This window comes from Camelus bactrianus, chromosome 32, assembly GCF_048773025.1.
Source record: "Camelus bactrianus isolate YW-2024 breed Bactrian camel chromosome 32, ASM4877302v1, whole genome shotgun sequence".
In the NCBI taxonomy this organism is placed as follows: Eukaryota; Metazoa; Chordata; class Mammalia; order Artiodactyla; family Camelidae; genus Camelus; species Camelus bactrianus.
In genome coordinates, this window is record NC_133570.1 from 4,610,515 (window position 1) to 4,624,082 (window position 13,568).

The 13,568-nt window shown below is 58.7% G+C and overlaps 1 protein-coding gene across 28 annotated transcripts in view; it reads left to right on the plus strand.

Moving 5' to 3' along the window:
• The window catches only part of NCOR2 (nuclear receptor corepressor 2), a 215,037-nt gene that overhangs the window by 19,088 nt on the left and 182,381 nt on the right, over positions 1-13,568 (plus strand). For 27 of the 28 annotated variants that reach the window (XM_074355898.1, XM_074355895.1, XM_074355901.1 and 24 more), the window contains one exon: positions 11,712-11,758. The exons of the other annotated variant lie outside the window; for it this stretch is intronic. The gene's annotated coding sequence lies outside the window, so the exon portion shown is untranslated. The remainder of the gene's footprint in view (positions 1-11,711; positions 11,759-13,568) is intronic. 28 annotated transcript variants of the gene reach the window in all.

Below are 13,568 nucleotides of genomic sequence, written 5' to 3' on the forward strand. Positions count from 1 at the left end.
CACAGGGCAGCTCCCAGTGAAGAAGGATCAGGCGCTGGTGTCTTAAGTGCGAGCACCCGGCCTCGGCCTCAGGGACTCAGTGTCTCAGTTGTGCCCTGGGCAGGGGCGGGAGGGCACGCCTCGGTTCCCTGTTCATGCCGTGTCCACATTTATGTGGCCCAGAGTGTGCCCCCACCCCTGCAGGGTCTCTAGGCACCCCGGAGTTGCTTGTCCTTGCTGCCACCAGCACAGGGCAGCTCGTCAGCCTCCTCTGGTGACATGTGTCATGCCTGTCACGTTCCCACAGTCTGGCTGCCCCAGTTTCTCACCTTTCGCCAGGGCTGGGGGACGGTTGGAGGTGTTAAGATGGGAAGTCCCTCTGAGAGCGTCAGATGGGGAAGTGGAGGCCCAGAGAGGGCAAGGAGTTGGCCCAGGGTCACATAGCACAGCATAGCCTAGATGTGGGAGGCCTGACGTTTGAGCCGGGAAGACCCAGAGGGAGGGGCTGTCAGCTCCGGAGCTCCCACAGTCCCTTCCCACTGGCCGGATTCCGCATCCCCAGTCAATATGATTATTTTTTTAAAAATAATTTTACAAGGTTTAAAATATTTCATGTCTATGTGTGTTTATATGTGTTGTCAGGTTGTCTTCCTGTGTTATTTAGAACACATTTTCTGATTTAAAAAATGTCCAATTGTCTATCCATACAATGGAATACCATCCAGCTGTAAAAAGGAATGAAACACAGGTCTGTGTTATTGTGTGGCTGAACCTCAGAAATGTCCAGAATAGGGGAATGCATAGCAGCAGGAAACAGACTAGTGATCGCCAGGGGCTGGGGAGAGACTGGTCGGGGGGTAGGGGGGTTTCTTCTTTTTGGGGTGATGGAAAGGCTTTGGAACTAGGTAGAGTTGGTGGTCGCACAGCATCGTGAAGGTAATCAGTGCCCCTGAGTTGTTCACTTCATAATGGTTGATTATATGTTACATGAATTTCACCTCAATTAAAAAAGAACCGATTTGGGAACTGAAAATAGATGTGTATCTATTGAGCTCTTACTGTGTGCTGGGCAGCCGGTATGTACACTCTCACTGAGTCTCTAAGCCCTGTGAAATGAGAGTTTCCATTTCACAGGAGAGGAACTGGCTCAGAGATGTTTAGCAACATGCCTGGGGTCACACAGCTAGAAAGCAGTGGAATCAGGACTTGAAGCCGGATCTCAGGCCAGATCCTGAGGTCATCACAGCTGTGCTCTGTGGCCTCCCTGCAGGCTGAGCCCAGCCGCAAGCAGTAGAAGCCTGTGCCCTGGTGGGGCTGTCCTGCCTACCTGCCCTCCGGCCATACCCTCTGGGTGCTGATGGGCCCTTGAGGGGCGCTGAGGGGTGGGCGAGTCTGGGTGGTCCAGAGGCTCTGGGCCCAGTTCACATCTCCTGCACAGGGAGTGATGCTTACCTACCAGGCTGGGAGAGGGACCCTGGGCCTCTGGTGGCTGCTCTGTGCCTCTCGTCCCCCACCCCCACCCCACCACAGAAGCAGAAACTTTCCAACACACGGCCTGGCTGTGAATCAGCGCGGCTCACTCTGGGGAGTACGTGGGGCCTCCAGGGCTGTTCTCAGTTTCCGCTGAGTTTCTCACTCTGACTCAGTGCTGCCCGGCCTGCTGACCTTCTAAGCACCTGCTGAGCTCCTGTGGGACATCAGGAGGAGCCACTCGCTGGCTGCCTTGGGCCTCAGTCTCCTCATCTGTGTAGTGGGGGCAGTGAGGGAGGTGTTTATTGGCATCCAGCAGTGGCTCCTGGGGGGCCGTGTGTGTCCAGGGTGTGCGCAGAGGGATCTGGTGCAGACACGAGGAACTGAAAGCTGGGAGACTCACCCAGGGGAGGCCCATGCCGTATGCCCCCTCCAGATCTGCCTGTGGAGGATCTGGGTTGGGGAGCCACGTGTGTCCCGGCGATTCTGTTCTCCAAGCTGGGTCGGGGGACGGTAGCCACCGTAGCCTGTCTCCTACTGGGTCCTGTTGCAGGGGCAGGGCGGGGGCCTGTGCCTCTGGTGTTCTCATCACAGCCTGGCGTGGGGCCTGAACCTGGGTGTCCTAGGTGCTGGGCCGCTGGGCTTGGGTCCCTGGGAAGGCGGGCTGGCGAACCCCAGAGGCAAGCTTGCACTGAGCTCCTGCTGTGTGTTGGGCTGCGTATTTCTCCACAGAGTAGCTCCAGGCATCAGCCCCATTTTACAGATGGTAAAACTGAGGCTCAGAGAAGCAAGGGGGCAGGACAGCTTGAGCCTTTACCAGATGGTAGAGCTGGGATTTGTGCCTGAGCAGGCCTGATTTTAGCCCCTCTGTGTCTCATCTCCATTTTACAGCGGAGGAGGCAGTCCCAGAGAAGTTAAGCAGCAGGTGTGGGGTCGCCCAGCTAGAACAGGGTGCAGCTGGGACTGGCTCTGGGTCTCAGGATGATCCTGGGTGGCTGGGACTCTGGGTGTGAGCTTAGTTGCTGGGACTCACTCTCCCCATCTGTGCATGATGGGCTGGTTACCCCTGGTGCACGGGTCACAGATGCCGCGGTGGATCAGGGGCGGGTGTTGGGGAGGGGAGAGGGGACCTGTGGAGAGTTGAGCTTCTGTGAGTGGGGAGCGTGCGGAGGAGGCCTGTGAGGGTAGGCGGGGAACCGGATGCTAGAGGAGTCTGCAGAGGTCCTGACCTCCGGAGACTCGGGACCAGGTCAGCGGGAACCACTCCTCCCGTCCGGGTGGCTGGACTCACTGGGGCATCCCCTGGGCCCCGGGTGACAAATCTCTTTCACCATCTCTTGACCCAGACAATTAATTGCTTCTGGCGATCGATCGATAGTTCCTGACACTCTTGCTCTTCCAGGCAGCCCCTGGCCCCGCCATGCAGCTGATGATGGCCCAGACCCCCGTCCCTGGCCAGGGGAGCCTGGGGCCAGGGGCAGGGAAAGCTCTGCAGTGGTTTCCCTTCCTGCTGACCAGGGCCAGGCAGCCTCTTCCCCAGGGGAGCCCAGCGGCTATCATTTTAGGCCACTTGTGCTGTGCTCTTACGGGGCAGAAATGGAATTGTCTTTACAGAGAACCTCTGTAAAGGGCCCTCTGTGGGGCTTCCAGAGGCTTCTGGAACTTTCCACCCCATGCAGTCCCATTCCCCAGTGCCCCATTCCCAGAAAGCCCGCTCTCTTATCTCCCACCCCGTGGGGGACTCCCGGGCCGAGGTGTGGTTAGAGTGGGTGCCTGGATGCAAATCTTAGCTGTGGGAACCCTACGTACGCTGTCTTGTCTCTCTGCCTCATTGCTCCCATCTGTAAAATGGGGAGAGTCACAGGAACTCGTGCGTGTGGTGGTTGTAAGAATTAAACTAGTTAGTAAACTAAAGGGCTTAGCGTGGTGACCACACAGTGAAAGCCAGGGGGCGGGGTGAGGGGTGCCTGCGGTGGGCGGTGCTGGTGGTGGACAGACATGTGGACAGACAGATGGCTTCTCTGTGTTGCCGTCTGGGGCCCCCGCAGGCCTCCCGGCCTGGTCTGTGCTGCCTGCCTGCCCTGCCTTGGCCTGCGCTTGGCCGGGAGCCAGGCTGCCAACACTGGTGTGGCCTGAGCCCCCGCCCGCCCCCCTTCCCTCCAGAAATGGTCGATATCTCGGCTCCTTCCTGGTGTCTAATTGCTCCTGTCGGTTGCTGCCTCCTCAGATGGCCCCACACCCTGCAGTGAGGAGATGGGAGGGAGGTTTCTGAGAAGTACGTTCTGGGGCCAGATTGAGGTGTAGGGGATGGAGGATGGGGCGGCCGAGGGCAGGCGCCCGGATTCCCATCTCCCTGCCCCTCACTGGCTGTGCTGTCTCGGTGGGGCGGGGAGCATTGCTGAACCTCTTTGGGCCTCAGTTTCCCCATCTGTGAAATGGGGTCAGGACAGATGGCCCAGGGCCTGGCACACGGTGAGCACGCATGTGGGAAGGGGCTGTGACTGTTGTGTTGTTTTGCCTGCGATCACTGCAGGTCTCTCCTGGGAGCCCCGACAGGTGGACTTGGGGGCTGGGGGGCTCACGGTTGCTCCTCATTCTCCCTTGACTGTGTGGATGGACCTTGGGCTCCCTGGAGTGGGGCCGTGTCCCTCATGGTTGGATGAGCTGTGCCCCCTTTGGGTAGGGCCATATGCTCCCCCTCTGTTGGAACGCAGCCCCTCCTCCCATTTTTGTCCCACCCCAGGTCCTGTCCACTCACTCACATCCTTGCCCGCCTGTGGCTGTGAGGTGGCTGCCCCGCCCTCCAGCAGTCGCTGGCTGCTGCAGTCTGTCTGGTGGGAATCGGAGACCTGGGTGAACTCTCGGTGACTGCCTCTCTGCAGCTTCAAGGAGAGCCGGCCTCAGCTGTCACTTGAGAAGGAAAATAAAATATCCCAGTGGCTTCTAAATGGAAGAGCTGCCGCCCTCCCGCTCCGGCTGTCTGGGCTGCTTACTACTAGAGTGACGAGGACGGGCACCACCCAGCCCTAGGGGACAGGGGAGATGTCCCTGTTCATCTGGTGTGAAGAGATGCGCTGGGAAGGCCTGGGCAGCTCTGGGAGGAGTGTTAGGTACCCCCTACCTGCCAAAGGGCCCTGGCCTGCTCCTGCTCTAGGCACCTGGGTCACACCGTGCCTGAAGTCCCCAAATACAACCTGCAAGGATGGCTTCTGGAGGTTACACCTGCTCAGCACTCGGGGGCCACTGCCTGGGTCTGCGGGGTCCCGGGGTCTGATTTCCGGCTTCCGTAAAGCACGTTTCATGGCCTGCTCATCTTGGCCCAGCATGGCTCACACTGCCATGTGGAGGTTCACGTGGGTGTCACTTCCCTTTCCGCAAAGCCGTGGGCATGGCAGTGGTCCCCGGGGCCCCGGGCGATTTGGTAGAATGTGACCTGTGCCCACTGAGGGGTTTGAGATGGGAGGGCAGGGGCTGCAGGCGGAGCGTCCCCTCTGCAGAGTTCTGGCCTGGGGCAGCGGCGCCTGGCAGGGGAGCTTGCCCTCGGTGATGACTGTGGGCAGAGATGTTGCGGGTTAGTTGTGGCTCCTGCTTCTTGCAGGGTGTCGGCTTCTGGCCTCGGCACTGACTGGAGGGAGAATCACAGAGAACCCCGCCCCCTGGGGGGACCCCCGCGGTGTGATCCCCTCTCAGAGCCTCAGTCTGTCCATCTGGGAGATGGACAGCAGCAGCTCAGGAGGCTGCAGGGAGGATTAAATCGGGTCACTGCTGCCCAGCCGAGAGTCTGAGAACACAGGATGAGGATACCTACCGCTAACAGTAATATCTCTCGTGCTGAGCCCCATGTGCACGGTTTAAGGCCGCCTGCGGTCCTGTCTTGACATCTCCACTCATGGGCCGTATGACCCTGGGGCAAGTGACTCAACCTCCCCAAGCCTCAGTTTCCTCATCTGTAAAATGGGGATAATAAAATAACCTGCTACCTGGAGAGTCATTGGGAGTTTAAGTTATTACGTAAAGGCTTGGCTTGGGGGCCCTTACGGAGTTGCTAAATGTTAGTCATGACCGCTATTGTTTGCCATTGTTGTTGGTTTAGTGACTACAGCTAGATTGGATGTTGCCGAGGGTGAGGGAGTGAGGGCTGCCTGGAGGAGGCCAGAGGTGCGGTTTGTGGTTGTGAGTGGGACTCTGGTGGGTGTGGGAGGTGCATGGGGGGCTTTTCTGGAGTGGGGACTTGGATTGGGTAAAGAGAGGAGGCGGGTCCAAGCCTCAGCTGCTGCCTGCTGTGATACTGGCCCCACTGTGTGCCAGCCACTGTATTGGGTCTGTCGTGAGTTGGCTGGGCCCACGGTGTGCCAGGCCATCTCTCAGCCCTACCATCAGTGACACCTCACAGCCTTGGCCCTACTGTGCTGGGGTCTCCTTTGTACCTAGCCTCTTTTACTCTGAACCTCACCTTGATTCCACTGGGCATCTGGCTTTGGGTCAGCCTTGTGGCCTCAGTGAGGGATAAGGCAGGCCCTTTCCTGGGGGGCTCAGGATCTGCTGGGGGTGGCCAAGCAGAGCTTTTGGGTGGCAGTGAGGTCCAGGATATGACTGGACTAACTGGAAAAGGCTTATTCGTTGAGGGGACAGGAAAGGACACCATGAGCTGGACTTTGAGGTATGTGTAGGAGTTCTTTCGAGAGACAACTTGCTGTCAGCTGTACCAGGTCAAGTTGTGGGCACAGCCCTATCTGATATGGGCCTCAGGTCTGCTTGGCTGTGAAATGAGCACACTGGGGAGGAATTCCCTGGGTGGGTAAAGAAAGGGTTCAAGTCCCACCTCTTTTTGCTTTTGCTTCCAGCTGAGAGACTTGGGACAGGTAACCATTCCATGCTTCAGTTTCTCCGTTTCGCTTGGAGCATTGCTGTGAGGGTCCCGAAATGGGGAGCTGTGGAAAGCGTTTACTGTGATTAATGAGCTTGTTGAGATCTGCACCGTGCTGGGCACTGTTCTCGGGTGCTGGGCTGTATTAACTCATTCAGTCATCGCAGCAACCCTCCGGGGTGGGCAGTGTGATCACCCTTCAGTTTGCAGGCGGGGAAGCAAAGGCATGGTGAGATGGGGTGACTTGGGTGTCTGGTGTGGAAGTGGCTGAGTCGGGACTGGAACCCCGGCTGAATCCACGGCCACCTGGCCCGTTGTCTGCAGGCGCTGCAGGTGCACCAGCAGCACCCATTCTCCTTCCCACACCTGGAAAGTGTGCCTCCTGGGGCCCTGCCGAGGGTGCGGCCCGTGTGGCTGGAGGCTAGGCGGAGGCTGGGCTGGGAGGGAGGATTTGTTCCAGGCCTTGGCTTGTGCAATCGCTTTTAGCAACCTGCCAAGGGAGCAGGTGGAGGCGAAGGCCTGGCGTTGCCAGGGCCTCCAGGGCCAGCAGGGTCAGAGCCTTGCCCCTGGGTGGCTGTGGCAGAGCCTGGTAGGAGAGACCTGGCGGTCCTGGGGTCTCGCTACCAAGCACTTGCCTGGCATTGAGGCTGGAGCCCTTAGGTTTTGACCTTAGGAGAGACTGCAGTGCAGGAAGGGGCCGAGACTGGGCCTGGGGAGGAGGACACCACGTCCAAGGAGCCCTCAGGGATTGACCCAGAGATGTCCTCATTGGCACTGCCTCACACTGTTCTACTTGATTATGTGTTAAATCAGAACACGCCACTCCCCTCCTGTGGCCTTGTCTTGGAAATAAAACCCAGGCCAGGCTGCTCCCACTGTTTCCAGTTCAGCTGGTTCCCACCTCGGCGCCTGCATTTGCTGTGCCTTATCTCTTGGGCCCTGGGCTCCAGTGTCTCCTCGGGAGACCCTCCCTGACTTCTTGCCACCCGCCTCCATCATGTCATTCACTGTGGGCTTATCTTGGTTTATGTCTGTTACTGTGGTCACTGCCCTTTGAAGTCATCTTGCACTTTTCCTGATGGACCTGTGTGGTGTGTGGGTGTGCGCAGGTGTGACCGTGTCCCCCGAGGACCCCCGTCTTTCATGTTCACTGCCCCATCTCCGTGCCGAGGCTCTGTCAAGCTTATCGCCTGGCTGAAGGGTGCGGGTGGTGTCCCAGTTGAAGCTGGACAGTTCTCTCTGGGTTTGGATCCCAGCTGGCTCTGCCCTCATGGCAGCTGTATGATCTTGGGCTGGTGGCTTCCTGTCTCTGAGCGGGGTAGATGGACACTTTGTGCTAACCTCTGTGGCTGCGGTACTCTGGGTAGGCTTCCTGGAGGAGGAAAAATGTGGTGTTTATGCTGGTGCTGGGAGGTAGAGGAGGGTGAGGGTGTGAATGGCAGTTGAGGGCCAAAGCCTGGAGGTGGGCCCGATGGGGCTTGTTTGGGGGCTGGGGAGGGCTTGGTGCCAGGTGGGGGCAGGTCTCAGCCCTTGGGCTCTGGGAAACTGCTGAAGTGCGTGAGTGAGGGTTACCTGGGGCTTGAGGGAGGGGAGCCCTTCAGAAAACATCCTCCTTCCTGTATCTGCTTTCCTGGGAAATGAGGCTGGTCAGCCCCTGGGGGCGGGGGAAGAGGAATTCAGCAGTTGGTGGACTGGGCCAGGACAGCGCTGGGCGAGGGGCAGGACTGGGCCAGGACAGCGCTGGGCGAGGGGCAGGACTGGGCCGGGACAGCGCTGGGCGAGGGGCAGGACTGGGCCGGGACAGCGCTGGGTGAAGAAGCAGAGGGAGCGGGTGCCTGGTGAGCCTGGATGAATGTGAGTGAATGAGGCTCTGTGTGTGTGTGTGCGTGAGACACTGAGGGTGTGCGTGAGTGTGAGCTAAAGTGCGTATGGGATCTCAGCCTTGAGTGAGTGGGAGTGTGAATGGACGAGTGGGAGTGTGAACGGATGAGCGTGAGACCCTGAGTGAGGGGGAGGAGTCTGTTCCCTTGTTCCCTGACTTGACCCCCTTGTACGGGGCTCAGTGGTGCCTCCCTCCTAGGAGGTCCAGGGCCGTTTCGGGGTGGGGGTTGGCATGGGAGGATGGGGACCTTTCCGGGCCCGGGGGAGGTCCTGTTGGGTCTTTTGAGCCCCTTCTGTGCTGAGAAGGCTCCAGCAGTCTGGGGTCAGCCTGGGGGTTGGAGCAGCCGCCTCCCCTGTCCTGCTCTACTTGTCTACGCCCAGAGGGTCCTCCTGCCCACCCCCCCAACCCCTTCCCAGTGCCCTGGCTCCCACGGCCTAATGAGCTAGGTTCAAATCCCGGCTCCTTACCTTCCTAGCTGGGTGACCTTGGGTGAGTTACCTCTCCTCTGAGCCTCAGCTTCCTGGTGTAGAAACAGAGCCCCTCCCCTGCATCTCCCCCCATCCTGGGATGGTTGAGAGGATGACACGTGGTAACGGGAGCAGGTGGAACACAGAAAGCCTCCTGGAAGTGGATGTGGCTCTTCCTCCCGCCCCCACCCAGACCTGTCGTGCGTGTGGTCCCTGAGGCTCCTCATCCGTTCCTGCTGGGGGTCGATTCTCCTCCATCCCACCCACCTGTCCCACCTCCACTGCCCTACCCTGACCGGCTTCCACCCCCGGCCATCCTCCACTCCACAGCCCGAATGCACTCCCCGGATTCCACTGGGACCTGTGCCTTCTCTGCCTGTGAAACCTTCCTAAGGATCTTCCTGGCCCCCGGGGGATAAAATCCCACTCTGCGCCGTCAGCCCCGCCCCCTCCCCCGCGTCCACACACTCGCACTCTGCTTCCTTCTGACCTCCGCACTGTTACCAACTATTCTCTGCCCTGGTCCCCGTCTGTCCTCTTGCGCTGCCAACGCATCTCCCCACCTCCGCCCCCGCTGATTCTGGCCAAGTGCCTCTTCCTCCGTGAGGCTCAGCGAGGCTGTCGTTGTCCCGGGAAGTCCCCAGGTTCTCCTGGTGGGGAAGGCTCTCTGGGCCTGCGTGTTGCTGGCACTGCTGGGAGATGCCCGGGATCTCCCCCCCGAGCCTTGTGACCCTGGGGCCGGCCGGTCTGGTCTTGACCCTATGCCGTTGGGTGGACTGTGTCCGTTTGGGGACTGCAGGAGGAGATGGCTGGAACTGGGAGACGTGGGGAAGAAGGTGGGGTCTGACTTCCCAGTTGTCCCCCCCGAGGTGGTGCCTGGGGAGAGCGCCCGCTCTCCTGACCGTGCCTGAGCCTTCTGCAGGACCTGCCATGGAGGCTTCCGGAAGCCCAGGGCCGGACAGCTATGGAGACGTGCCCGGGCCTCCTGTTTCCAGCCTTCCCACAGGGCCCTGTCTCTGGAGCTGCCGCAGATGGCAGGACCGAGTGCCAAGCCTGAGGGCATCATAATGGAAAAAGAAAAAAAAACTTAAAAGGGCAGGAAAGAAGGGGCGGGATCGTTCCCCATGGCCGCCTGCAGCTGTCTCTTGTAAGGGCTCCTTGGGGTCTTGGAGCTTTGCTGTCCCCACCACATCCAGGTAACGAACACCCAGCAGTAACCAAGCGCTGGCTCTGCCCACACGCTGGCTGTGCAGGCGCGTCATGTCCGCAGCATCCCTGTAAGGTCCATCATTTCACTCATCATTGTTCCCATTTTAGAGATGAGGAAACCGAGGCTCAGAGAGGTGAAGCTACTTGTCCCAGGGTGCACAGCTAGGAAGAGCAGAGCCCAGATTTGAACCCAGGGACCCTGGTTCCAGAGCCTGAGCCCTGCACGCAGCTACCTTGTCAGAGCCAGTGACCCCAGCTCCACTCGCCTCTGATCCCTGGGGAGCCGCACGGGGTGCAGAAGGGGTTCCCTCAAGGTCCACTTGAGTCTGAGATGTTCGCAAATGGGCAGGTCTTGAAGACAACCATGGGGAATGAGCCCATTTTCTGGATAGGAAAACTGAGGTTAGAGAGACCTGGGGGCTTGCCCGAGGTCACAGTTGTCAGTGGAAGAGCTGGGACCACAGCCAGGTTTTTGGCCTCTGTCCAGTGGTCTGCCCCTTACTGTTTAACTTGCTCTTTTTTGTGCGGAAGCTAACCCAATAAAGATCGCATAACACACGGGTGAAGGTTAATGAATGGTTGTTAAGGAGACCCCCGCTGTCTTCTCTCTAGGGGTGATCGGCCTCCTAACTTCTGTGGGAATCACTAGGGCTTTTTGTCCTGGTGTGTCTAGCCCTGCAGACCTCTCTACATGTGCAAGCGGGGTCTTGCCTCTCCCATGATTCTGTAAATGGAATCGTAGCACGTGTGGCCTTTTGAGCCTGGCCTCTGTGCTCAGCATATGAGTCTGGCGTTTCTCCATGTGGTTGTGTGTGTCTGTAGTTTGTTGCAGTTTGCTGCGGAGCAGCATTCCATGGTATGGATGTACCGTTGTTTGTTTATCCTTTTGTCTGTGGGATGGATGGTTAGATAGCAGTTTTTTGTGATTATGAATAAAGCTGTTATGAACGTTCATGTTACAAGGCTTTGTGTGAGCATACGGTTTCATTTTTCTCAGGTAACCACCCAGCAGTGGAACTGCTGGGTCACATGGTCAGATGCATGTTTAACTTTTAAGAAACTGCCAAACCATTTTCCGAAGTAGTTGCACCATTTTGCATCCCACTAGCAGCGTCTGAGAATTCCCGGTGCTCCGCATTTTCATCAGCACTTGGTACTGTCTGTTTTATTTTACCCACCCACGTAGGTGTGTAGTGGTGTCTCGTGGTTTTAATTTGGACTTTCCTGATGACTCATGATATCGAACATCTTTTTGTGTGCTAACTGGCTGTTTCTAGATCCCCTTTGGTGAAGTGCGGTCAAGTCTTTTTGCCCGTTTTTCTTTTGGGTTGACTGGCTTTATTTGTGAGTGTCCTTTCTTTGTTCTGGACGCTAACTTTTATCAGACTGGTTTTGACCTTGACGGGTGACTCAGTTAGAAATTCCTGAATGAGAGTGGTAGGCCCACCCCCTCCTTCGGATGTCACTCACGGACTTTTTAGAGGGTCCTCTGGGAAGTTAACGGGGGAGTTTCACAGCGACACTGTGATATGGGCCTTGCCGGGGTGTGGGCCGCCTTCATAAACACAGTTCTGGAATCCCCTGCGGAGTGACTTCCTAGCTGTGGGACCTGGGTCATGAGACTGATTCTCTGAACCTCAGTTTCCCTCTCTGTCAAATGGGGCAGCAGTACCATTTCATAGGGTGGTCGTGGAGAAATACTTGGCCTGGTGTGTACAGTGCACCAGGCCCAGGCCGGGGGGCCGCGCCGCCTTCACCCACACCTTGATGTGGTTGTGCCTAGCCCGTGCGTGGAGGCTGTGAGTCTTACTAACAAAGCCTGTGTTTCCCCCTCCAGGCCCCCCAGAGGTTTTGAGGACACGGCGTTGCTGGTGGCGGCTTCTGGTAGGTTCATGGCTGTCCCCACTTGCCGTCTCTAGCGCAGTCGTATTGCTGGGACCTGCTGAGGGGCAGGGCTCGGGCGTTGCTGGGATGCCAGATTCGGCCTGGCAGATGCGGTGGTGGGGCTCGGCGTGGCCTTGTGGGGCGGGCACGGCACGCCAGGAGTGCCCAGGGTGGAGGTGGTGGGGTCCCCTGGGACGGGATGCTGTCTGGCTGCGTGCGGGGAGTTCCAGATGATACCTGAGAGGAGGAGTTGTCCCTGACAGTGTAGCTGTGGGTCGGTGGCTTTTATGTCTCTGGGGTTCTTGCTCTGATGGCGGGCCATGGCCTTGGGGGAGGCAGGGCCTGCGCACAGACCCACGTGTTGGGACGCTGGACGCTGGAGGAAGCCCTCGGGCGGGACACCTGTGTGCCACCGTCCATCACAGTGCCCGGCGGGAGAGGAGGCGGCCTGGGTTCCAGTCTCGGCGCTGACTGCCACTTTCACACGGGGCTCCCAGGGCAAGTCGTTCCTCCCCCGTGCCTCCACTTTCCTGCCTGTAAACTGGGGGCAATAAGCGTGCCCTCAGAGGGCTGCTGCGGTGATTACATGGCTGACTCAGGCCGGTGCCGGGCGCAAAGGAGTCTCTCACCAAGCTCACCACCACAGTGCATGCTTTCTTTTCATGTCACCTCACATTGTGACCCTCACAGCCGTGCTCCAAAATGGGCTGTTATCCTTTTACAAACAGGGAAACTGAGGCACGGGCGGGTCACCCGTCCCAAGTTTCAGCTGGGAGCAAAGAGCTGGGACTCTCATCCTTTGACCTGCCCAGGGAACCCGGCAGATTCCTCCCCAGTATGCCCATTTCACAGCCGAGCAGACTGAGGCCTGTGTTGGGCAGGTCTGTGCCTATTGCCCCCCTCCCCGACCTGGTACCTCTGATGGCAGGGGTTCCCCAGAGAGCTTCTACACCGGGGGACTGGAGAGGCGCCCGAGGGGCGCTGGCAGGGTTTGGGTGTCAGGGGACAGGAAAGGCAGTCCAGACGTGTGTGTGTGTGTCAGTGGGGGATTCAGGTACTGGCCTGGCTGGTGGGAGAGAGAAGGAAGGCATCTTTTATTCTATATTATTTTTAAGCCAAGAGAGGCAGGTGGGCCCCAGTGGGGACCCTGGATCCCAGCTGCCTGCGTGCTTATCTCCCTCTGCCACGTACTGTCTGTGTGACCTTGGGCAAGGTTCCTAGCCACCTGGTGCCTCAGTTTCCCCATCTATAAAATGGGGAGGGAACCCCCCCCATAGAGTTGGCGATGAGTAGATGGTTGCTAAGATGGCAGCGTTTCTGTAATTTTGTTGAAGCTGCTGGGAGACCTTGCAGAGGAGGGGGCTGAATCTGCGGCCCCTCTCCCCATGTCTTGTCCTCTGCCCCCCGGACAGGGGGCTGCCGGCTGACCGAGGCCTGGGAAAGGCGATCACGTCCCCAGAGACCCCTGTGGGTGTGATGAGGAAAGCTCACTTCTCTCCCCTCAAGGCCTCCCATGCTCCCGAAGAGTCAGGCGATGTGGGGAAGCAGTGGAGACCCCTCCTGGAGGACGCGTGGTGGGGGTCACATGGGGCAAGCGCCCAGCCCCTGTCCGTGCCAGCGAGGAAGGGGTGGTCAGTGGGCATGGGGGTGAGGCTACTGGGGCACAGGCGCTGTCCCCCGCAAAGGGCAGCTTGGCCCCTTCCCCGCTGTGCCACTGGGCATCCTTCCCACTGAGGCTCGGGACCCAGTGCTTAGCAGGTAGTAAGCACTCGCTCAGCACTGCCAGCATCTTTCTTTCCATCTTATCGAC